Source organism: Pipistrellus kuhlii, unplaced genomic scaffold (assembly GCF_014108245.1).
Source record: "Pipistrellus kuhlii isolate mPipKuh1 unplaced genomic scaffold, mPipKuh1.p scaffold_m20_p_19, whole genome shotgun sequence".
Classification (NCBI taxonomy): Eukaryota; Metazoa; Chordata; class Mammalia; order Chiroptera; family Vespertilionidae; genus Pipistrellus; species Pipistrellus kuhlii.
Window position 1 is genome coordinate 20,584,099 of NW_023425504.1, and position 25,049 is coordinate 20,609,147.

General features: G+C 43.5%; 1 pseudogene; it reads right to left on the reverse strand.

Moving 5' to 3' along the window:
• Positions 1-7,443: 7,443 nt before the first annotated feature.
• LOC118721965 lies at positions 7,444-7,905 on the reverse strand (annotated as a pseudogene).
• Between the last annotated feature and the right edge of the window lie 17,144 nt (positions 7,906-25,049).

Here is a 25,049-nt window from a genome sequence, read left to right on the forward strand (position 1 = left end):
ATCTTTATATATATAGATTTAATCTTTGCCAGACACTGTTCTTTTACAAATATTACTAAAAACATTCATTAATTCTCACATTAACTCTCAGGGGTGGGTACTTTTATCATCTCTGCATGGGAAGTGATGTTCAGAAGATAAAGCTATTGCCCAACGTCATGCAGATAAGTTGTAAAGCCAAGATTTAAAGTTAGGTCTCTCTGATTCCAGAACTTCATTGCACCCTAGATACCAAAATTCTTTCTATTTACTTGAATTTTCTACTCCCCTCATCTGTCATTACGTTTTACCAGCTCTGTCAATGACATTCTTCATTTGACAGCAGCCATGGCTGCCATTAACACAAACAATGCTTCTATTGCTAATATCCCAGCAAAGTGGGAAGGAGTTTCCCACCTCCACTCAGATTCCTGGATCTGCATATTCTAACTATAAGAGATGCAGTACTGTATACCAATCATTGGATCTACCTAGATATATACCACATCTTAGTATATATGATGCATAGCACTCAACCCTACAAGATTTAATCTCCTGGAATCTGAGCTGAGCCTTCAACTATCTATTCTGTTGTTCAATCAGGCATTTTGTAAGCCCTCAGACAGTGGTGCTAGTGAGAGAGAAGGAAAATCCATTCTGAGTACATAGCCATTCTGCTGAGGAAGAAATTACTGCTGCCTTCAAGATGAAAGGGATTCAAGTAATGGACCTGACACTAGGTAGCTGGAGGGTCTCACTGAAGAATGGTGCTGTATGGAAGACTGCTATCAAGTTGGACACTCAGCTGTGGCAGATGCTAAATTAGCTTCAGTGAAGGGAAGTATACCCACTTGGATTACTTCCTTCCCCACTGTCCTTCAGAGCTACTGCTGATGTCATTATAATGGGAGAGCAATTCATTTCCACATAGTGCCAACATATTGCAGTCACTCATCTGTAAATTATGGCAGAAACCTTTATGCCTGTCATTTGATAGCAGCAGATCCTCACCCCAACATAAGGCAACATAGGTATGGATTGAAAGAAGGGCACTAGTATGGCAGAATCAAGTGACACCTGTCTGGACCATCTGACATACACTTTGTTCATGCTTACTGGACCTGGTTGAGCCACATCCTAAGTGTACCACTTCCATCACACAATACATCATTGATGTTTGTGCCCACCCTTATAACTTGGTATGTCAAATAACACCCAATTTATTGTAAGGAGCTCATATTTATAGACACTTGGTGCTTCTAGTGGAAACATCCTAAGATGATCCCCACTGAGTCATATGCTTATAAAATTCCCTCCCCTGTGTTTAGGTAGAAGCTGTAACTTGCTTCTAGCCAACAAAATATGGCAAAAAGTGATGGGATAGTCACTGTGGTGATTACATTATATTACCTAAGACTCCATGTAGGCAGACTGGAGTGAAAGCCTGATGGCCTTTAAGAACTAAACTACATAGTGATTCTAATTAGTAATGTGGTATTATGTACATAAAAGTTGGTGAGAATAGATCTTAAGTGTTCTCACACAAAAAAGAGTTGACTATGTTAAGTATGTGAGATGATGGATATGTTATCTTGATCTTGGTAATAATTCTACTATGTATGTGTATATAAAAAAAATAAAAATAGCCGAAACCGGTTTGGCTCAATGGTAGAGTGTCGGTCTGTGGACTGAAAGGTCCCAGGTTCGATTCCGGTCAAGGGCATGTACATTGGTTGCAAGCACATCCCAGGTAGGGGGTGAGCAAGAGGCAGCTGGTCGATGTTTCTCTCTCATCGACGTTTCTAGCTCTCTATCTCTCTCCCTTCCTTTCTGTAAAAAATCAATAAAATATATTTTTTTAAAAATAAAAATAAAAGCGCTGGCCAGTGTGGCTCAGTTGGTTGGGCATTATTCCATGCACCAAATGGTTGCTGGTTCCATTCCTGGTCAGGGCACATGCCTAGGTTGCAGTCACTATTCCCAATAGGGGGCATGCAGGAGGCAACCAATCAAAGTTCCACTCTCACACTGATGTTTCTCTCTCCTCCTCCTCTCCCTTCCTCTCTCTTTAAAAATTAATCAAAATATTTTTAAATAAAAGAACTAAACTTCAACAATGTAAGAGGACCTGTGACAATGCCACATGGCAAGGAACTATAGGCAGAATGCCCCTGAGACTAAGAGAGGTCCCTGGTCAACAACCAGCAAGAAAACAGGGACCTCAGTGCTATAACTGAAAGAAAGTGGATTCTGACAACAACATGTAGTCTTGAAAGCAGACCCTGAGCTCCAGAAAATAAGGTACCCTAGCCCAGTGATTTGCAAAGCTCGGCTCGTGAGCCACATGTGGCTCTTTGGCCCCTTGAGTGTGGCTCTTCCACAAAATACCACGTGTGAGCACGCATGTGCAGTGTGATTGAAACTTCGTGGCTCATGCGCAGAAGTCAGTTTTCAGCCTGAGCGAGTCTATTTAAAAAAAAAATGGTGTTAGAACACTCAAGGGGCCAAAGAGCCACATGTGGCTCGCGAGCCACAGTTTTTTGACCACTTCCCTAGCCAATATTTTGACTTCAGTCTTGTGAGACCCTGTACAGAGGACTTAGCTAAGCCAGAACCAGATTCCTGACCCACGGAAACAGATAAGAAATGTACGGTGCTTTAATTCACTAAGTTTGGTGCAATATTGTCATTCAGCCTTAGGTACCATGCCCTATGATCAGGTACTCAGTCTCTATTAGCACATCAGATGATGTTTTTAAAAGAATAATTATCTGCCTCCAAGGGCACAGCCTTTCTCCAGAACTTCAGATATCTATCCTCACTGTGACTTTCCTAGGGGTTTGCCAGAGACTTATTCTAGCACCATTGGAACTGAAATATCATCATATGGTCTAGGAGTCAGATCAGCTTGTGGTCTAGCCCTGCTGCCCTTTCTTGCCCTGGTCCTCACTTGAAACTGGTCAGAACAGGCGAAAATGCCAAGACAAGGAAACAGATCACAAATGAAAGAAATGGAGGACAAAAAGCGACTGGATATAGAGTTCAAAACCACACTTATAAGGTTTTTCAAGACTTTCCTAGTAAAGATCGATAAGACCTATGAGGATATGAAAAGGGATCAACTAGAAATAATAAGGGATCAACAAGAAATGATAAGGGATCAACAAGAAATAAAGAATACATTGTCTGAAATAAAAAATATTATACAGAGTCCTAAAAACAGAATGGAAGATTGCAAGAATCAAGTCAAAGATTTGGAACATAAAGAGCCAGAAGATACTCGTCCGCAGAAGCAAGAAGACGAGAATCCAGAAAATTGAAGATAATGTAAGAAATCTCTGGGACAACTTCAAGCGAACCAACATCAGAATTATGGGGGTCCCAGAAGAAGAGAGAGAGCAAGATACTGAAAACATACTGAAAGAAATAGTGACAGAAAACTTCCCCCACCTGGTGAAAGAATTAGACCTACAAGTCCAGGAAGTGCACAGAACCCCAAACAAAAGGAATCCAAAGAGGACCACACCAAGACACACACCAAGACACATCATAATTAAAATTCCAAGAGCAAAAGACAAAGAGAGAATATTAAAAGCAGCAAGAGAGAAACAGTGCTCCTATAAAGGAGCACCTATACGATTGTCAGCTGATTTCTCAACAGAAACCATGCAGGCCAGACAGGAATGGCAAGAAATATTCAAGGTGATGAATAGCAAGAACCTACCGCCAAAAATAATCTACCCAGCAAAGTTATCACTCAGAATCGAAGGCCAGATTAAGAGCTTCACTAATAATAAAAAAAAAAAGCTAAAGGAGTTCATCACCGCCAAACCAGAATTATATGAATTGCTGAAGGGGGTTCTTTCAGAAGAGAAAGAAAATAAGGATAAAAATTATGAACAACAAATACATAACTATCAACAAGTGAATCTAAAAACCAAGGGAACTAAAAAAAATCTGATGAACAATATTAACTGGTGAATATAATAGAATCAGAGGTATGGAAGGGGAGTGAACTGACGATTCTCAGGGAAAAGGGGAGAGGGGGGTGTGGGAAGAGACTGAACATAAACTGTGCACCTATGGATGAGAACAATGGGGGATGGGGAAAGGGCAGAGGGTGGGGTAGGAACCTGGTGGAGGGGGAAAAAAATGAGGAACTTTTGTAATAATATGAACCATAAAGGTTTATTTAAAAAAAAAAAAAAGAAAGAAGAAGAATAAAAAGTTAGAAGAAGAAAAGAAAGAAGAAACTGGTCAGAACAGTATCCCCATGTATTGTACCCAAAATCCTAAAAGATCTAAGAATGCTGAACCACTTTCTTAGTGGTATAAAGTACAGTACTTTGTCCTCTACCTTAGAAAAGATATTCTGAACCCAACTCCCAAACCTGTAGAAATTCACAATGTAAATATATTCATCAGTGTAATATTCTGTAGAGTATAAAGATGTTTAAGCTTCCTACTTACGATATTATTATGGAGAGTATGAGAGTTAAAATACTTGAGGTAAAACAGTGCGCATGTCCTTGCCAAATAAAGGTGAACTTCTTGTTAACTTTTGACATATAATTTACATATAAAAATCAGAGCCCTTATTTTTGACAGTTATATATATACATACCCATGTAACCACCACTCAAAACAACATATGCAACATTTTCACTATCCCAGAAATTTCCCTTTTGCCCTGTCCAGTTAATTCCTTGAGGTCAACCCAGAGGCAACCACTTTCTGATTTCTTTCTCTGTAGATTTGTATTGTCTGTTCCTGGAAGTCATTTAAATGGAATAATGCAGTATAGACTTTGGTGTATATCTTACTTCTTGCACATAAATGGTGTTTTTGAGATTGTAAACTGCTTTCAAGTCTTCCTATTAATAAACATAAAATAATTTTGGAGCAAGGTGTATACTTCTCTATCCATGCTGTGCTGAGATGAGTTTCTGGCTATTGACAAGGAAGTAATGAAAATGATGGGGTGCATCTTGAGAAAGAATGTCTTTTTGTGAGGCAGCTGCTTCAGGTAAAATCATAACATGAAAATGGAAACTATTCTCCTCTGGCAAGAGAAAGGTGGCAGCTTCTGCCAGCAAGAAAAATTCAAGGAAATTAGAGGATTTACAATACTTGGATTCATCCACCCAAAGATTCATTCATCTCACTCCACTCGTCCCCTGTCTGATTTTTGAAAAATCGACCTGACAAGGTTGTACATTTAGCTTTTTTATCATCTGTGCCACCCCTATTATCAGATCCTGAGCCTGATTTTTAGTACAGTCTATCCTGCAACTACAGGAGATAAGGATCTCCTTCAATTTTTCCAGATAGCCAGTTTCCACTGCATTCTATTTCAAGATCTTTATAAATAACATTGTATATTGATTAAGTGCCACAGCCATTTGACCTTCCCATATGTTTCCTTGCAACTCCATATCACACCAATACAATACCACATACACAAATGGAAGCTCAAGTAATTGCAATGCCATTTCATGTCAGGAGTTATTTCCACATACTTAGTACCACCGGTAGGGTCCTTATGCTTATACACAAGTGAACAATTCAAATCTAGAACCCCATCCTGAAAGTCTATTTTCTAGAACCACTTCTAATATCAAATGTCTTAGCCAGGGTCTCTTAAAACAGAGCTTGAGTTAAAAATTCACATACTCGCTCTCTTCCGCCACGCTGCCGGCGTGAGAGGGACAGAGCCCATGTAGCATGGAAAAGGCTCTTTTGTTTATTGCATCGGACTCGGCTCCCTGGTGGTCCTTGGGGATCACGAAGTCTGGGCGTAACAAAATTATGATTAGAGAATAAGCCTATGTGAAAAAATAAAACTGCTATTATGGAAAATATGATAGAAATTAAAAAAAAAAATCACATACTCACCGAAACCAGTTTGGCTCAGTGGATAAAGCGTAGGCCTGCGGACTGAAGGGTCCCGGGTTCAATTCCGGTCAAGGGTCCTGGGTTCGATGTACCTTGGCTGCAGGCACATCCCCGGTAGGGGGTGTGCGAAGGCAGCTGGTCAATGTTTCTCTCTCATCGATGTTTCTAGCTCTCTATCCCTCTCCCTTCCTCTCTGTAAAAAAATCAATAAAATATATATATTTTTAAATTCACATACTGGTTTGGCTCAGTAGATAGAGCGTCGACCTGTGGACTGAAATGACCCAGGTTCGATTCTGGTCAAGGGAATGTACGTTGGTTGTGGGCATATCCCCAGTAGAGGGTGTGCAGGAGTCAGCTGATATATGTTTCTCTCTCATCGATGTTTCTAACTCTCTATCGCTCTCTCTTCCTCTCTGTAAAAAAAATCAATAAACTATATTTTAAAAAATTTCACATACTAACCATTTGGGAGTTGTGCAAACCTAAGGCAACAAGGATGATGAAGTGAGGCAAAGGAAGATATAAAACAATTTAATGCATGAATGCATTACTTCACGGGCCTTTGGCTGAATTAAACTGAAGGTCATTTGCCAGGTTTTCTCAGAGTGGTTGAAAGGAAAACACAACATTTCAGAGTTGTTAAGGAAGGAAGAAGTTTATCTGCCTGGCTCCCTCATGCCTCCTCATTTCCACTAAATTTCATACCCCAAGATACTGCCTAACCTTTACCTCCAGGTTCCATCATTTGGTCCCTTGGCAGCTTCTCACAAAGCCAGATCCCATACCCATGGTATGGCATTTTATCCAAGTGTGGAAATGGAGTGATAACTTGGTAGTCATGGTCATAGTTTATGAAACATGAAGATCATGCAGGTTCAGAGTTTCAACTCAGGCTACCTTGTAACTCTGAAAGCTCATGCAGGATGCCAAAAATGGAATGGTAGCAGAATAATATGGAAATGGGAAGTAACTTGGAAAATAACTTGGAAGGCACATAAGTTTATGTCTAATTCAAATTAGTCCAAATAAGACAAAAGGATAATTTGGACTATAAGTGTGACAGTAGGGATGAAAAAGAGAAAAAATTTAGGATATTTTGAAGAAAGACCCAACATAACTTTCTAATGAACTGGATGTGAGGAGTCAGAGAAAGGGAAGATTCAAAGATGACCCCTACATGTTTTCCTTGAGTAACTGGATGAAATATGATCATTTCTGAGATGTGGGGTATTGGGAAGGAATCAATATTTAGTATAATACTGTTCAACAATTTTGATTAAAAAATGTGTGTTTGTGGTTTATTTTTGTTTGCTTGCTTGTTTGTTTGTTTTTAAAAATAGATAAGCTGCTTTGGGTTTATTAAGTACAAGGATGTAGTTTTTTAACTCTTCCTTTGCCTTCCTTTCCGCTCAGCTAAGATTTTTATTTGCTCCCCTCTTACTAACATATCTGCTCTTTGCAATGATGAGCTAAAGACCAGTACAACCTTCCCTGGAGCTGAAGATGGTTTCATCTCAGATGGCCCTAAAGGATCCTACTGAGGGGAATGACTTTGTTTCAGTCAGTTCAGGTCACTGTGGAGCAGAAAAACTGGTGTCTTTGGAGCACTGCCTTCATCTCCTTGAATTGTACCAAACAGAAGGCCTTATCCAGCCCGAGCCAGCATTAAGCTTGGGAGAGGTGGATCTCCACGTCATAGTCCTTCATCTCTGCCAACCAGTAGATGACTGTTTTAGGCTTCTCCCCGGCCACATAATTGAGCACCTTTCTGAACCACCCAATCATGGTCAGCTGACTTGCTTTCAGGCCTACTTCCTCCTAATTCTTCCACAGGGTTGTTTCCAATTCATTTTCTTATGGTTCCAATGGCCTTTAGGAGGACTCCAGTGATGAATTCCATCTGATGCCTGTAGCAGTAGAAACTCAACTGCAATATTGTTCATTTTGGGAATGAGGAATCTTCAGAAGATGATCAAGCCACATGCTCTCAGGACCATGATCTATTTGAGAACCCAAGCAGAGGGCGGTAGGAGGCCTTTGTGATTTATTTAAGACTAAATCATTAGACTTAATAACCATATCTCATAACAAGTTCATTTCATAATTCAGCCAAAGGCCAGCCTTACATATGGATAGGACCACTTGTATGATGTACTTGTCAATACACGGAATAACCTGCCCCAAAAGATCTCCCCCACCTATTGGCCAGCTGCCCATAATCTGTGTTCTGATAATCTATTGCAATGTAACAAATCACCCCAAACATAGTGGCTTAAAACAACATAGACCCTGCTCACACCAATGGGCAAGGTTTGGCAAGGTAGTCTGATCTTTTCTTCATTGGTGTCAGCTGGGATGGCTCAATTGGAAGCGAGAAGATCTAATATGTCTAAGATAGCTCACTTACATTGACTGGCAAGTTGGTACTAGCTGTAAACTGAGAGCACAGCAAGGGCTGAGAGCCAAGAGCTACACTTCCTCTCCATAGGGGCCTCTCCATGGGCTGATGGGCCTTCCTCACAGCATATGGCCAGGTTCTAAGAATAAACACCCACGGAGACAGGAAGGAAGCTGCCAGTTTCTTGAGTCATAGCCCCAGAAACTGTCACAGTGCCATTTCTGCCATATTCTATTTGTCAAGCCTTCACAAAACCCAGATTCAAAAAAAGGGGACTAAACATCACCTCTCAATATGAGTGTCAAAAATTTGGGGGCCAGCCCTAGCCAGTTTTGCTAAGTGGATAGAGCATCAGCCCACAGAAGGAAGGGTCCTGGGTTTTATTCCAATCAGGGGCAAAATACCTCGGTTGCAGGCTTCATCCCCAGCCCAGTTGGAGTTCATGCAGGAGGCAACCAATCCATGTGCCTCTCTCACATCAATATTTCTCTCTGTGTCTCTCCCCCTCATTTCCATTCTCTCTAAAAATCAACGGAAAAATATCCTTGGGTAAGGATTAACAAAAAAAGGGGGTACATGTTTTAAAATGGAACAGCTTAGCCAAGCCAGTGTTGTTCAGTGGTTGAGCACCAACCCATGAACCAGGAGGCCACAGTTTGATTCCTTGTCAGGGCACTTGCCCAGGTTGCGGGTTCAATCCCCAGTGTGGGGTGTGCAGGAGGCAGAAGATCAATGATTCTCTGTCATCATTAATGTTTCTATCTCTCTCTCCCTCTCTCTTCCTCTTTAAAAATCAATTTTAAAAAACATATTTAAAAATAAATAAATAAATTGGCACCACTTAGAATCTATAATCTGTCATGAGTTAATAGTGCCTTTGGTCTCTTAAACCACCAAAGAGACCAAAGGAAGGGACTCTTAAACCACTGATCCTCCACTCAGGCGTCTTCAAACTATGGCCCGCGGGCCACATTCGGCCCGCAGAGGAGTCTGATCTGGCCCGCCAGGTTTTTTGGGCAGTGAGCGCAGCCGAGGTGTTACAGTAGGAATTAGTAGTTCATATAGTCCGGCCCTCCAGCTCTCTGAGGGACCGTGATCTGGCCCCCACTTTAAAAAGTTTGAGGACCCCTGTATGATTTTGTCAGATGAGCTCTTGACACTCCTCAGGTCCCTGAGTGAATAGGAGCCAAGATGGAGAGAATAATTAGATAATAATATAGTCACCACTTTTTGAGCACTTATCACATGCCAGACATTATTCTGAATGCTTCACGTGCATGAGCTCATTGAATCCTTCCAATAATCCTTTGAGGTAACTTAATATTCTTATGCTATTTTACATATGAGGAAACTGAGTTGTAAAAGGGTTAATGATTTGCCCAAAATTACACAGCCAGGAAGTAATTGAGCTTGGGTTTCAGCCTAGATCTGTCTAACTCCAGAACCCACACTTAAAACCATTACACCATATTGGAAAAGGTAGAGGACTTGTCAAAGACAGAGGAGCTGCCAGGTCACAGCCATAAGCAGGGCCCAAGGATTCATCAAGCTCTCACTGGTAGCAGTCTTATTGGAAGAAGTATGTGTAAAACATCAGAACAGCTTGTATTTTTCCATCACAAAAGATTCCTGGTGTGGGAAAGCATGAAAGGAAAGAAGTATTCACTGACAAGTACTTTTTCATTTGTGAGGCATTATGCAAAGGGCTTTATTGCATTAATTTCAAATAATTTCTAAACAATCATGTGGTATTATTATCAGTGTCATTTTGCAGCTGAGGAAACAGATTAATTAATTTACTCATGGTCACTCAGGTGGTTAGTGGCCATGCTGAGATTCTAGCTCAGATCTGACTCCAAAGCCATATTCTTTTTTTGTTTGTTTTTTTAAATACTCACCCAAGGATATTTTTCCATTGATTTTTGGTTGGCTGCGATCTGAAAGGGACAAAGCTCTAACCACTAAGCACACTGGCTGGGGCCCAAATCCATATTCTTAGTCATTACATATGAAACTTTCTATCTATAGTGGGGTAACCCCGGGGTTGGGACTGCTATGTAGAGGCCTAGGGAAAATATTACTGAAAAGGCTGGGAGAAGATGCAAAATACTTTGAGTCTAACTAACCTATCATATTGCTCTTAGCCAGGTATCACCTCTAGCTGGTTGGCTCCCTTTGTGCCTACTTCCTTTTATCTAAGATATCATTAATAGCCAAGAATATTTGCTCCATGAGGCATAAGATAGTCTGAGCAAATCCATCTCCAATTATTCTCCTCTTTAGTCCCAGCTAAATAATAGCTAATTATTGAAGAGAAATTAAAATAATTGACTTCCTCATGACACGGAACAATTAAGTTCTTATCCTTTCACAAATCTATCACTATACCAATGTGAAGTTTAATAGAGATGGATACCCTGTCCATCTAATTACCATTTTGCAACCAACTACACATTGCAGGCTTCTGACCCAAGATACTTCCCTTGGAGCAATTTTAAATCTTGGCTTTGTCAAGTAAATATTTCCAAGCAATTAACCCATTGCTAATTGCAAAATAATTAGTTGTCTAGAAAAAGTGAATGGGTTGTGGTGGAAGGTGGCCTAGATTTTAGGGTGCTAAGTGGGCCACTAAAATGCTTCTTGGAATAATGCCCAAAGAGATTATGTTCAAGCCTACCTAGATTCCTACCTGGAAGATTTCTAAATCCTAGTAGTCTGTTTCTTGGCCTTTAGCTCTAAACTTTCTCTAGTTTGGGACCTTAATTCCATAATAACAAAAGTAGGTAATTATTAGAGAATGCTTTCTGTTTGAAAGGCATGATATGTATTATTATCTCATTTAGGCTTCACAGCTATGAATTGACTAAGAGTGGGGGGGAGGTCCAAGAGTAGAAGGAAATGAGAGAATTCTGAGGCTATAAGTGAGAAGAACTAGATCCCCTGAGCCTGGTTAGAAAAAAAAAAAAAAAAGGAACAGGGGGCATGTTCTGAGAGTATCTAAGATCTGCACCCCACTCAAAACCTGGAGGTGGTAGTAGAAATTCAGCTTGGGGCAGTATTTGACTCCAGGCTTAGCTGTCTTCTCTATCTAAATTTTTGTCAGCCTTCTTGGTGACTTTCTATTCTAGATTCCATTTACTTCTGTCTCTATAGGGACTTAGGACCTTCAGTTATCACCTGTGGATACTATTTAATCCTCACTGTTGATCGTTTATCAATTTCCTTCATCTAACGAATGTTTAAAATATAATTATGGACCTGCCAAGCCCACCATTTCAGCAACAGGCTCTGCACTACTGGGCACCTAGGCCTTCCAGTGAGTCTCAAAGTGTGCAACCCTCCTGTCAAACCTGTCACTTCAGCCACAGGCAACATGCTACCCAGCACCTGGGCCCTGTGGTAATTCTCAGAGTGTGAAACCCTCCCACCAGCATACCACCTCAGCCACAGGCCCTGCGTAACTCAGAGTCTGGACCCTTCAATGAGAGCAAAAATGGTGACACAAAGTAACAACCCTAAAGGAAAGAAAAGGAGGAATTGTCAGAAAATGAATTAAATGAAATTGAGGCATGGAATATGTCAGAAAAAGAATTCACAGTAAGGGTCATACAGTTCATAAACCAGATTGTTGAAAAAATCAACAACTTATGTAAGAATCAAGAGGAAATGAAGAATGATATAGTTACAATAAAAAACACAATGGAAGATTTTAATAGTAGACTAGAAGAAGCTGAGGACCAGGTTAGTAATTTAGAAGATAGGAAAGAAAAACAAACCAAATCTGAACAGCAATAGGAGAAAAAAATAGAGAGCAGGAGGAGAGCATAAGGAAATGTTTGGACACCATGTAATGAAGTTACATACATATAATAGGAATGCCAGAAGGACAAGAAGAGGAACAAGTATTAGAAAACATATTTGAATAAATAATGGAAGAAAAAAAAACTTCCCTGATTTAGGGAAAAGTTACACAAGCACAGTGCTCCCCAAACGAAATGAACTCAAAAACATATACAAGACATGTTGTAATTACAATGGCAAGCATTAATGACAAAGAGAATCTTTTTTTTAATATATTTTATTGATTTTTTTTCATTGAAGCAGCCATTGTTTGCCATGCTCTAGCCTAGTGACTCCCTGAGACATCGCCCTAAACAATCTACAAACCCAGCCAAGCTGCATGCAGCACCTTTTGCATATAAATGACCTGCCCTATCGCAGCTTAAACAAACAAACTGCATCTCTGGTCAGACAGCTCCCAAACAGTCAAAATCCAAGCAAAGAGGAGAAAACTGAAGTTCTCACTGTAGCTCCTGCTGGGTGACCTCAGACAGTAGCTGACTTTCACCCCATTGGAGATACAGAAGCTAGTGTATCCTAATGGTCAGTGTGAGACGACACCATATTTCACCTACTCACATCCATAAGTGACACATTCAAGAGGCAGATTCAGTGAGCACGAAAGCCCCACTGAAGCAAGTCCTGTCCCATAAGCATGTCACCAACACAGCAGTTCTCCCATTATAGACACAGCAGGTCCTCACAGCTAATTGGCCTGGAGGTCAATTCCTTCCAGTGACATCAACAATAATCAATACTTAACTACAAGCCTGAACACAAAGTCCACAAAGGGGTGCATTAAGAATCTCCACGTCAGGTAACTGGGAGGCTGACCCACTGGGCCATATAGGACACCTAGCACACAAAGCCACCCTATCAACTCAGGGAAGCAGCAAAAATGTGAAGACAAAGAAACAGATCACAAATAAAAGAAATGGAGGAAAACAAATGACTGGATATAGAGTTCAAAACCATGGTTATAAGGTTTTTCAAGAATTTTCTAGAAAAGGCTGATAAACTCAATGAGACCCTCGAGGATATGAAAATGGACCAACTAGAAATGAAACATACACTGACTGAAATTAAAAATATATATATTATACAGAGACCCAACAGCAGACTAGAGGAACACAAGAATCAAGTCAAAGATTTGAAATACAAAGAAGCAAAGGACACTCAATAAGAAAAGCAAAAAGAAAAAAGAATAAAAAAGTTGAAGATAGTGTAAGAAGCCTATGGGACAACTTCAAGCATACCAACATCAAAATTATGGGGGTGCCAGAAGAAGAGAGATACCAAGATACTGAAAACCTATTTGAAGAAATAATGACTGAAAATTCCCCCATCTGGTGAAAGAAATACACTTACAAGTCCAGGAAGCACACAGAACCCCAAACAAAAGGAATCCAAAGAGGACCATACCAAGACACATCATAATTAAAATGCCAAGGGCAAAAGACAAAGAGAGAATATTAAAAGCAGCAAGAAAAAAAAAATAGTTAATTACCTACAAGGGAGCACTCATACGATTGTCAGCTGATTTCTCAACAGAAACTTTGCAGGACAGACATGAGTGGCAAGAAATATTCAAAGTGATGAATAGCAAAATCATACAACCACGATTACTCTACCCAGCAAAGTTATCATTCAGAATTTAAAGTCAGGAGAAATCAAGATGGCGGCATAGGGTAGACACCCAAATGCAGCCTACCACAACAAATTTGAATTTAGAACTGGAAAACAGGGGAAACATCGCCCCTGATGCGCCAGATGGCTGGCTAAGAGGAGGCTCTGCCACCTGGGAAGGAGAGAGAAGGCACACTGAACCTCAGGAACTGTGAAGAGCGCGATGAGGAGCAGGAGCCGTCGCCTCAGCTGCCGCCACTGGGCACCGGCAAGGAGCCGGGCGACAAGGCCCCTAGGGGGGAGGTGCCGCTGGGCCCATGACCACTGACCACGGGCCACAGAGCCGAGGCCGGGGGCTGCTTCCAGGGCAGTGCCGATCCCGGCAACAGGCTGAAGCCGTGCAGGAGGCCGTGGAGAACAAAGGGGCGCTGTGAGCCAGCCTGCTGAGCTTCCAGGACAAGGAGGAAGAAACCGAAGAAGTTTTCAATGTAAAGAAGTCAAGTTATAGCAAAAAGATAGTAAAATTACTTAAGAAAGAATACAAAGATCTTAAAAAATTGAAGATTAAAACAGAACTCAACTTATCAGCCAACATTGTAACATAAATGCATTAAAAAAAAAAAAGGACAGAATGTTGGAGTGGCGATGGCCAGGCCCAGAGAGGCCAGGCCCAGGGTAGTGGCAGCCAGGCCCAGAGCAGCCAGGCCCAGAGCATCCAGGCCTGGAGCAGCAGCAGCCAAGCCTGGAGCAGCAGCAGCCGGGCCCGGAGCAGCCAGACCCAGAGCAGCAGAAGCCAGGCCCGGGGCAGCAGCAGCCAGAGCCCGGAGTAGCCAGGCCCAGGGCAGCCAGGCCCGGAGCGGCTGGCCCTGGAGCAGCTGGGCCCAGAGCAGCAGGGCCCAGAGCAGCCGGGTCGGGAGCAGCCAGGCCTGGAGCAGCAGCAGCCAGGCCCAGAGCAGCTGGGCGCCGAGCGGTGGCAGCTGGGCCCGGAGCAGCCAGGTTGGGAGCAGCCAGGTCGGGAGTACCCAGGCCCAGAGCAGCCAGGCCAGGAGCGGCCAGGCCTGGGGAAGCCAGGCCCGGGGCAGCCAGGCCCGGAGCGGCCAGCCCTGGAGCAGCTGGGCCCAGAGCAGCGGGGCCCAGAGCAGCTGGGTCGGGGGTAGCCAAACCCGGAGCAGCAGCAGCCAGGCCCAGAGCAGCTGGGCACCGAGCAGCGGCAGCTGGGCCCGGAGCAGCCAGGTTGGGAGCAGCCAGGGCGGGAGTACCCAGGCCCAGAGCAGCCAGGCCAGGAGCGGCCAGGCCTGGGGGAGCCAGGCCCGGGGCAACCAGGCCCGGAGCGGCCAGCCCTGGAGCAGCGGGGCCCAGAGCAGCTGGGTCAGAAGCAGCCAGGCCCGGAGCAGCAGCAGCCAGGCCCAGAGCAGCTGGGTGCCGAGCGGCAGCAGCTGGGCCAGGAGCAGCCGGACCCGGAGCAGCCAGGTTGGGAGCAGCCAGGTCGGAAGTACCCAGGCCCAGAGCAGCCAGGCCAGGAGCGGCCAGGCCCGGAGCAACCAGGTCGGGAGAAACCAGGCCCGGAGCAGCAGCAACCAGGCTTGGAGCAGCTGCTCTAGGCCCTGCTGCTCTGGGCCCAGCTGCTCCAGGGCTGGCCGCTCCAGGCCTGGCTGCTCTGGGCCTGGGTACTCCCGACCTGGCTGCTCCCAACCTGGCTGTTCCGGGTCTGGCTGCTCCGGGCCCACCTGGAGCAACCATGCCGAGCGGTGGCAGCTGGGCCCAGAGCAGCCGGACCTGGAGCAGCCAGGTCTGGAGCAGCCAGGTCAGGAGTACCCAGGCCCAGAGAAGCCAGACCAGGAGCATCCAGGCCTGGAGCAGCCAGATTGGGAGCAGCCAGGCCCGGAACGGCCAGCCCTGGAGCTGGAGTGGCAGCAGCCGTGCCCAGAGCAGCCGGGACTGGAGCAGCAGCGGCCAGGCCTGGAGCAGCTGGGTGCCGAGGGGTGGCAGCTGGGCCCAGAGCAGCCGGACCCAGAGCAGCTGGGTCGGGAGCAGCCAGGCCCAGAGCAGCAGCAGCCAGGCCTGGAGCAGCAGCATCCAGGCCCAGAGCAGCCAGGCTGGGAGCGGCCAGGCCCGGAGCGGCCGGGCCCGGAGCAACCGATGCCAGGCCCAGAGCAACAGAGGCCAGGCCTGGAGCAACAGCACCCAGGTCTGGAGCAGCCGGGCCTGGAACAGCTGCTCCTCGCCTGCCTATGCTCCAGGGTTGCTTCTCAGACATGGCTGGAAACTTTTTGGGGAACTTGAGGGTATGCTGAATCAAGTGATGAAGGCTTAGATCTGGATGTGTTGAGTTGTTTTAGCACTGGGGTGTTGATCTGTGAGTGCCTTGTGTGGGGTCTGGATGAGGTTGGTTGATCAATTTGGATGAGTATTTTGTTTGAAGTGTATCCTTGGGAATGTGGAGGTATTATTGATTTGAGAAAATGCTAAGTAATTGATTTGCTACCTGAAAAGTTTAAAGTTCTGAAAGTTTAAGGTCCCTTGCCAAAAAGAGGTTTTAAAGCTAACACCTTAATTTTAATGGAGAAAGGGGAGGACATGCCCTTCCCACCCAGAACGGGTAATACAATTCCAGCCAGAAGCTATCCTTAAACAATGTGTTCATTTACATTTGAATGGCTACGCCTTTTGATAGCCCAAGGGCAAGTTTACATGTAAACAAGTTTGCTTCTCAGTTCCCAGAGCAGAAAAAACAAGGTTTGAAATTATTAGATTTTAAAATTTATTCTTAAAAATATAAAAGTTTATTAATTAAAAAAAAGAAATTAAAGAACCTGATGAACAATATTAACTGTTGATTATAATAGAATCAGAGATTGGGGAGGGGAGTGGACTGACAATTGTAGGAGAAAAGGGGAGTGGTGGGTGCGGGAAGAGACTGAACATAAACTGTGCACCTATGGATGAGGATAATGGGGGGGGGGTAGAAAAAGGGCAGAGAGTGGGGTGGGAACCTGGTAGAGGGGGGGGAATGAGGAACTTTTGTAATAATATGAACAATAAAGATTGATTTAAAATAAAAATAATAAATAAAGAAAGAAAGAAAGTCAGATAAAGAGCTTCACAGACAAGAAAAAGCTAAATGAGTTCATCACCACCAAACCAGTATTATATGAAGTGCTCTTCTTTAAGAAGAGGAAGGAGAAGGAAAAAGTAAAGATAAAAATTATGAACAACAAATACTTATCTGTCAACAATTGAATCTAAAAATCAAGTGAATTAAAAATCTGAGGAACAGAATAAACTGGTGAGTATAATAGAATCAGGGTCATAGAATGGGAGTGGATTGATAATTCTCAGGAGGAAAGCAGTGATGGGGGTAGGGGAAGAGACTGGACAAAAAAATTGTACACCTATGGATGAGAACACTGGGAAGTAAGGGAGGGAAGTAAGGTCAGAGGGTGGTGTGGGAACCGGGTGGAGGGGAGCTATGGGGGGGAAAGGGAGAAACAATTGTAATAATCCGAACAATAAATATTTGTTAAGTTAAAAAGTAAATTAAAATACCAATGGCATATTTCACAGACCTAGAACAAACTCTCCAAAAATTCATATGGAATAAATTTTTTTTAAAAAAAGGCCCTGAATAGCCAAAGCAATCCTGAGAAAGAACAAAGTTGGAGAGATCACAATACCAGATATCAAGCTATATTACAAAGCCACTGTTCTCAAAACTGCCTGGAACAGCCGAAACCGGTTTGGCTCAGTGGTAGAACATCTGTCTGCGGACTGAAAGGTCCCAGGTTCGATTCCGGTCAAGGGCATGTACATTGGTTGCAGGCACATCCCCAGTAGGGGGTGTGCAAGAGGCAGCTGGTTTCTCTCTCATCGATGTTTCTAGCTCTCTTTCTCACTTCCTCTCTGTAAAAAATCAATAAAATATATATTTTTTTAAAAAACTGCCTGGAACAGAACAAAGAACCCAGAAATTGACCCACGCCATTATGTTCAGTTAATATTTGACTAAGGAGGAGAGCATATAGTGGAATCAAGACAGTCACTTCAATAAATGATGTTAGGAAAATTGAATAGATACATGCCAAAAAAAAAAAAATGAAACTAGACCACCAACTTACACCACACACAAAAGTAAACTCAAAGTGGATAAAGGAATTAAACATAAGAAGAGAAATTATAAAAATCTTATAAGAGACCACATGCAGCAAAATATCAGACATATGTCGTAGCAATATCTTTACTGGCCCAGATCATTGGACAATTGAAACTGAGGAGAAAATAAACAAATGTGACTACATCAAAATTAAAAGCTGCTGCACAGCAAAAGAAACCATCAACAAAACAACAAGAAAGCCCAGTGAATTTGAGGACACATTTGCAAATGTTATCTCCTATAAGGGTCTAATCTCCAATTTTTATAGGAAACTCATACATCTTAACAAAATGAAGATAAACAATCCAATGAAATAATGGGCAAAGGACCTAAATAAACACTTTTCTCAAGTGGACATACAAGTGGCCAAGAGCCATATGAAAACATGCTCAAAGTCACTAATCATCCTAGAGATGCAAATCAAAATAATAATGAGGTACCATATAACACCTGTCAGAATGGCAATCATCAACAAGTCAACAAATGACTAGTGCTGGCGAGGATGTAGAGAAAAAGGAACCCTGGTGCACTGCTGGTGGGAATGCAAACTGGTGCAGCCACTGTGGAAGACAATATGGCATTTCCTCAAAAAATCAAAAATGGAGCTCCTACCTAACCCTGTAATCCCACCAGTCAGAAATTATATATGCACCCCTATGTTTATAGCAGCACTATTTACAATAGTTAAGATTCTGAAACAGCACATCAGTAGATGAGTGGATTAAAAAACTATGGTACAACTACACAGTGGAAAAAAGAAAGAATTCTTACCATTTGCAACTGCATGGATGGAACTGGCGAGCATTATGTTAAGCGAAATAAGCCAGTCAAAGAAAGATAAATATTACATGATCTCACTCATTTATGGAATATAATGAACAACATAAACTGATGAACAAAACAGATCCAGAGACAGAGAAGCAACGAACAGATGCTCAAACCTCAGATGAAAGGTAGAGGAGGGTGGTGGTAAGGGGTAGAGATCAACCAAAGAAATTGTATGCATGCATATAAGCATATCCAATGGCCACAGATAGTAGTGGGTGAGGGCATTTCCTGGGGGTGGGACTCACCGGGAAGATGTCAATTGGGGAAAAAGAAGACACATGTAATATTTTAAACAATAAAGATTTTTTTAAAATAAAAATACAGTCCATATTTTGGGATCTTATACAACCCCTTGTCTTCCTTCATGTGTCTCCTCTTTTCCATTGAGCCAAACCGATCTCGGCATGTGTCTCCTCTTTTCCAAATACTCAGTGGCATAGAAGTATCTATGCAACCCTGAGTGAGTGGGTGACTCAGTCAGCTAATGAGTTAGTGTGTTTCACAGAATATTTCAGGGGTAGCAAAATCAAGAACCACAATTAATGCACTTTAATGCCAAGCTGCTACCTTTCATAACTGGGGTTGTTTAGAAAAATTAAGGGCAAAAATAAACAATGATCTGCCTTGTAGAATCTCTCTCTCTCTCTCTCTCTCTCTCTCTCTCTCTCTCTCTCTCTCTCTCTCACACACACACACACACACACACACACACACACACACACACACACACACCCTCTCCCTCTTTCATCTCTCACCTACTCAACCTCCTTCCCCCCTCTCTCTTTCTCGCCATCTGACTGTGTACAAGGAAAGATCTTCCAATATCACTTTCTCTGTCTCCTACTCTGCCTCTCTCCCTCTCTCCTCTTCTGCTCCATTCATATTTTCCTACCTCCCTCTCCTTCTCCATTACATGCCCTCTCTCTGTACTTATACCTATTTCTCTCCACCCTCACTCTTTTTGCCTCATACTCCCTCCCTCCAACTCTCTACTCTCTCCCTCTCCCTCTCCCTCTTCATCACTCTTCCTCTCTTATCCTTTGTCTCTGAATCTCTTCTGTCCTCTTAATCCCCTTCTCTCCCTCTCACTCTCTCCTCCATCTTCCCCTCTTACGTTTTTTCTCTCGAATTCCTTCTCCCTCACTCTCCCCATCTATCTCTCCCTCTCACTATCCATCTGCTAGGGGGAAAGGCATGTAATAAGAATAGAGCCACAGATGTTTAATAATTATTTACATTGCTAACTATAAATAAGAGGTTTTCTTACAGATCCTGAGAAACTGGAGGATGAAACAAGGCTTTAAAAGGCTTAAAAAAATACATTCTGAGAATAGACCAAGGATGAAACATGCTTTTCTGTGGTCACTGTAACTAGACCCTGACCCCCTCTGGGAATTGGCCTCAGGAGTACACCATTCTCCAGTCCCATGAACAGACTGAGCTATTTGTAACACCATGGAAGATTAGCCACCTTGTTATAATACTTTGAGCTCCTAAAGGCCAGACTGCAGACCCTCCACTCCCTTTTCCATGTTACACTTGCAGTTCTCAGCTGCACATAGCTATCCCAACTGCCCATGGGGATCAGAGCAGAATTTCCAGGTGAACACCTGCTCTCCAGATACTGTCATCATTATTGGAATAAATGCTCATATTTAATTCAACACTGTCTGTTTAATTTGACTCAAGTAGTGACAGGTGGCATTGGACCCCATGTGTCCCATATCATATCCATATAACATCAATCTCTTCCTCTATCCATCTCCACCTGCCCCTTCTCTTTCTCTCTCTCCCCACGTTTTATATCTTCCTCTCCCCTCTCCTTCTCTCACACATTCTCTCTCTCTATTTCTCCCTCTATCTCCTGTGCCCACTCTTTCCTTTCCTCTCCATCTCCCTTTCCTTCTCTGCTCCTCCTCATTCTCCTACTCTTTCCCTGTATCCCTAGGCCTTTCTCTTTCCCTGTAAAACTCCATCATATGCTTATCCCTCTCTATACCAATTCTCTCTCTGAACTTCGCTATCACTTACTGTCTTACTCTCTTCTCCTTCTCTCTCTACTTCTCCCTCTCACCCCCTCTTTGTTCTCTTTGTTCCTCTCCTACCTCTCTCCCCCTCTCTATCCTTCCCACTCTCTTTTCTCTAGCTCTCATTCTGTCTTATCTCTCTCTCTCCCTCACTTTCTCTTCTTCCTTCTACCTCACTCTCTTTCCCTTTCTGACTATATCTCCGACTCTCTTTGCCTTCCTATCCATTTCTCTCTTCCTTCTCCCTCTCCTCTCCTTCCCTCTGTCCCTCTCAGTCTAACATTCTCATTATTTCTCTGCCTTTGTTTTCCTTTCTAACATCTCCCTTTCTTCCCAAATCTCCTTCTACATGTTCCCCTCCCACTCACTCTCTCTCCTAACTTGTTCATTCTCTTTCTTCCACTTTATCTCTCCTTCCATCTCCCACTCTCCAGATTCCCTCACTATCCCACTTCCTAGCCCCCTCAGTGTTTCTTTCCCAGTCTCTTTCCCTTTCTCTGCTCTTCTATCCCTCTCCCTAATCCTCTTTTTCTCTTTCTTCATATCTTTCTATTGTTCTCTTCATCTCTCCCTTCTTCCATCACTCCCTCTCCTTTTCCCTCTTTCTCTTTCTTCCCCTCTCCCTCTCTTTGCCCATCTCTTCCTCTCTCTCCTCACTGACACTTCCTTTCTTCTTTTCACTCTCTCCATCTAACTTTCTCCCTCTCTACCTTTTCCAAGTCCTTCTGACACTCTGCTCCTCTCTCTCTCTCTCTCTCTCTCTCTCTCTCTCTCTCTCTCTCTCTCTCTCTCTCTCTCTCTCTCTCCCTCTCCCTCTCTCCTTCTCTCCCTCTCTCCCTCTTCCTCTCCTCTCCTCTCCTTCTCCCTCCCCTTCTCTTTCTCCTGGTTTCCCACTTGGTCTCTAAAAGGCAGTTAGACAACATAGAGAAGAACAAGGACAATTGATAAGGTAGAAAACGTCACCAAAGCAGAAAACCCCATTGCCTAGCAAGAAACAAAACTGGAAAAAGAAGGACATCACTCCCCACAGTAACTTTTCCTTCACTGGCATTTATAGACCCCCCCTGAACCTGTCTCCCAGATCCCGTTTTCTCTGACTTCCAGTGAGCCAAAGCAGCCCAGCCTAGGCTCTCCTGTTGCTGCTTCTTTGCTAGGCTCTTCCTTGTTTCACTGCTCCCAGCTTTAATAAATGCACATATAGGTGTGCTTTTGCTGCAACCAATAAAATTTTGCTTTTCTTGCTGCAATTTGTCTCCCAATTCAAATAGTTCCTTCAATAAGACAAGAACCCAGTCTCCTCTTCCAGCCAGTAACACATCTACCTCTTCATCTCCTACCCATGCTCTCTTTATCTCCCTTTGTTTTCCTCATTCTCTTCTCCCTCCTTTTCTCTGCCTACCTCTACCTTTCTCTCCCTTTATAATTCTGTATCCCAATCCCTTTCTATCTCACTCTATCTTTTCCTCTCTCCCTTTCCCTCTATTCCTCCCTCTCCCTCTACCTCTCAATTTGCCTCTTTTCTTTCCCCTCTATCTCACTCTCCTGTTCTCTCTACCTCTTCCTCCCTCTGCTTCTCTTCTCATTTTCCATTCACATGGCCTCTCCCTCTCCTCTGTCATATTCTTCCATTCATCTCCCCCCAGCATTCTTAATTTCCCTTTCCAGCTCTCTCCCACACTTTCTATCTGTCTCTCCCTTCTTCTGGTCCCTCTTCCTCAATCATTATCCTGCTTCCTCTGCATCTCCCTCTCTTTCTCTCCCTATCTCATTCGTTCACTCAGCATTTATCTTCCATTCTCTCCCACTCTCTATATCTTCCCACACTACTTTCCTCACTTTCAATCACTCTCCCTTTCTCTCCATCTCTTCTCCCTATCCTTCAATCTCCATCTCTCACTCTCTCCTCTTCTATTTATCCCCCAATCTCTCTTTATCTTCTCTCTCTTCTTTCCATCTCCTTCTCCTTCTCTCTCCTTCTGCCTCCCTTGTTCTCTCTCTCTTTATCCCTCCTCCTCTTATTCTCTCCCTCTCACTCCCTACCACAAAGGTCCTCTCCTTCTGTCTCATTCTTCCTTTACTTTCACTTCCTGTTTTGTCCGTTCCTTCTCGTTCTACCTTCTTGTCCGTCTCTGCCTCGACCTCTATCATTTCTCTCTCTCTCTCTCTTCCCTATCTTTTTCTCATTCACCATATCCCACTCTCTTTCCATTTCTCTCCCTCATTTTCCATCTCCCTTCCTCACTCTACCTCCCTCTCTCTTCCTTAACCTCCTTCTTTCTATCCTACTTCCTCACCTTTTTAAATATAATATAAATATAAATATAAATATAAATATAAATATAAATATAAATATAAATATAAATATATTCCATTGACTTTTTACAGAGAGGAAGGGAGAGAGATAGAGAGCCAGAAATGTCGATGAGAGAGAAACATCATCCAGCTGCCTCCTGCACACCCCTCACCAGGGATATGTCCACAACCAACTTACATGCCCCTGACAAGAATCCGAATTGAACCCATTACCTCTCAGTCCCAAGACCAATGCTCTACCACTGAGCAAAACCGGTTTCGGCGTCCTCACCCTTTTATCTTTCACTCTCACTCTCTTATTAGCTCTCTTTCTACTACTGCCTCTCATTCTTTCATTCTTTCTCTTTGTTTCTCCCTTGCTCTGTCCTATTTCTCTCAAATTCTCTGGTTCTCTCTCTCTCTCTCTCTCTCTCTCTCCCCCCTCTCTCTTTTTTCCTGCACCCCCCCTCTCCCCCTCTCCATCACTTTCAATTTCTCTACTACTCTCATATGCTCCTTCCCCTTCTACCTCTCCCTCTCTCTGGCTCCCTTTACCTCTCCCTCACCACTTCTTTCTTCCATTCTTCCCCTCTCTTTCTCTCCCTTCTGATATCTCCCTCTGTCTCCCTCCACATTTATCTCAGCCTCTCTCCCAACCTCTCTGTTGGTCTTTCTCACTTTCCCTCTTCTCTTTTTTTCACTTTCCCTCTCTTATCCTCTCTGGATCTCTGTTCTTCTCCCAGTGTTCTGCTCTTTAACACTATCTCTCCTGCTCTCTTATTTTTTTCTTCCTTCCTCCTTCTTTCTTTACCTCTTTACCTTCCTCTCCCTCCCCATCTTTCACTTCTCTCCTATTTATCTCCAACCTTCGTCTAACTTTCTCTATTCCTACTTGCTTTTCTCCCTGTCCCTCTCAGTCTCCTTTTTTGTTTTTGCTCCCTCTCTCATTCTCTCCCTCCCCTGCCTTCTTTCTTCCTCTTTTTCCCTCTCACCCTCCCATTCCGTCTCCCCTCCAATTCCTCTCTCACCCAATACCTCCTTCTACCATCTCTCTCTTTCTCACATTCTCTCCTCACCCACTTCTCTCTCTCTCTCTCTCTCTCTCTCTCTCTCTCTCTCTCTCTCTCTCTCTCTCTCTCTCTCTCTCTCTCTCTCTTCCTTTCTTTCTCCCCTTTCCCCTCTCCCTCTCCCTCTCCCTTTAAGTATCTCTATTTCTTCCTCTTTGTTTCCTTCTTCTCTCTTTTCCTCTCTTATCTCTCTCTGCCTCTTTCTCCCTGTCTACCTTTACTCTTATCTCTCCCTCTATCACTCCTTTTTGCCTCCTTCTAACTCTCCCTATTTCCCTCTGCCTCTCACTCTTTCCCTTTCTCTCCTCCCTCTGCCTCACCCCTCTCACACTTACTCCCTTTCATTTTTCCTCTCATTTCCTTACTTTTCCTTACCCTTAGTCTCCCTCTCCTTCTTCCCCTTCTGCTACCTCTCCCCTTCGCTCTCTCCCTTTCCCTCTTACTCTCTTTCATTTTATCTCCTTCTCCTCCTTCTTTCCTTATTCTCCTTTACCCTCTTCCTCTCTTCTTCTTTCCCTCCCTCTCCTGCTCCCTTTCCTTTTCTCTTCCACTCACTCCTTTTCCACCTACCATTCCCTCTCCCCCTCTGTACCCCACTCCCTTCCTTCTTCTCCCTCTCCCTCCCTCTCCCATTCTCAATATTTTCTTCCTCCCTTTTTACTTTCTTCCTCTTCCTTTCTCTCTCATCCTCTTCCTCTCTCTATTTCTTCCCCTCCTTCACTTTCTCCCCCTCCCAGTTTCTCCATCTTCCATTCATTCCATCTCTCCCTTTCTCTTCTTCCCTCTCCCTATCCTTTTCCTCTCCTTCCCTCTCTTTCTTCCTCTCTCACTCTCCCTCCTCCACTATCCTTCCTTTTTTACCCTCCCTTCTCCTTCTCCCTGTCTCTCTTTCTCCATCTCTCTCTCCCTAACCCTTTCCCTCTCTTTCTCTGGCCCTCTTCCTC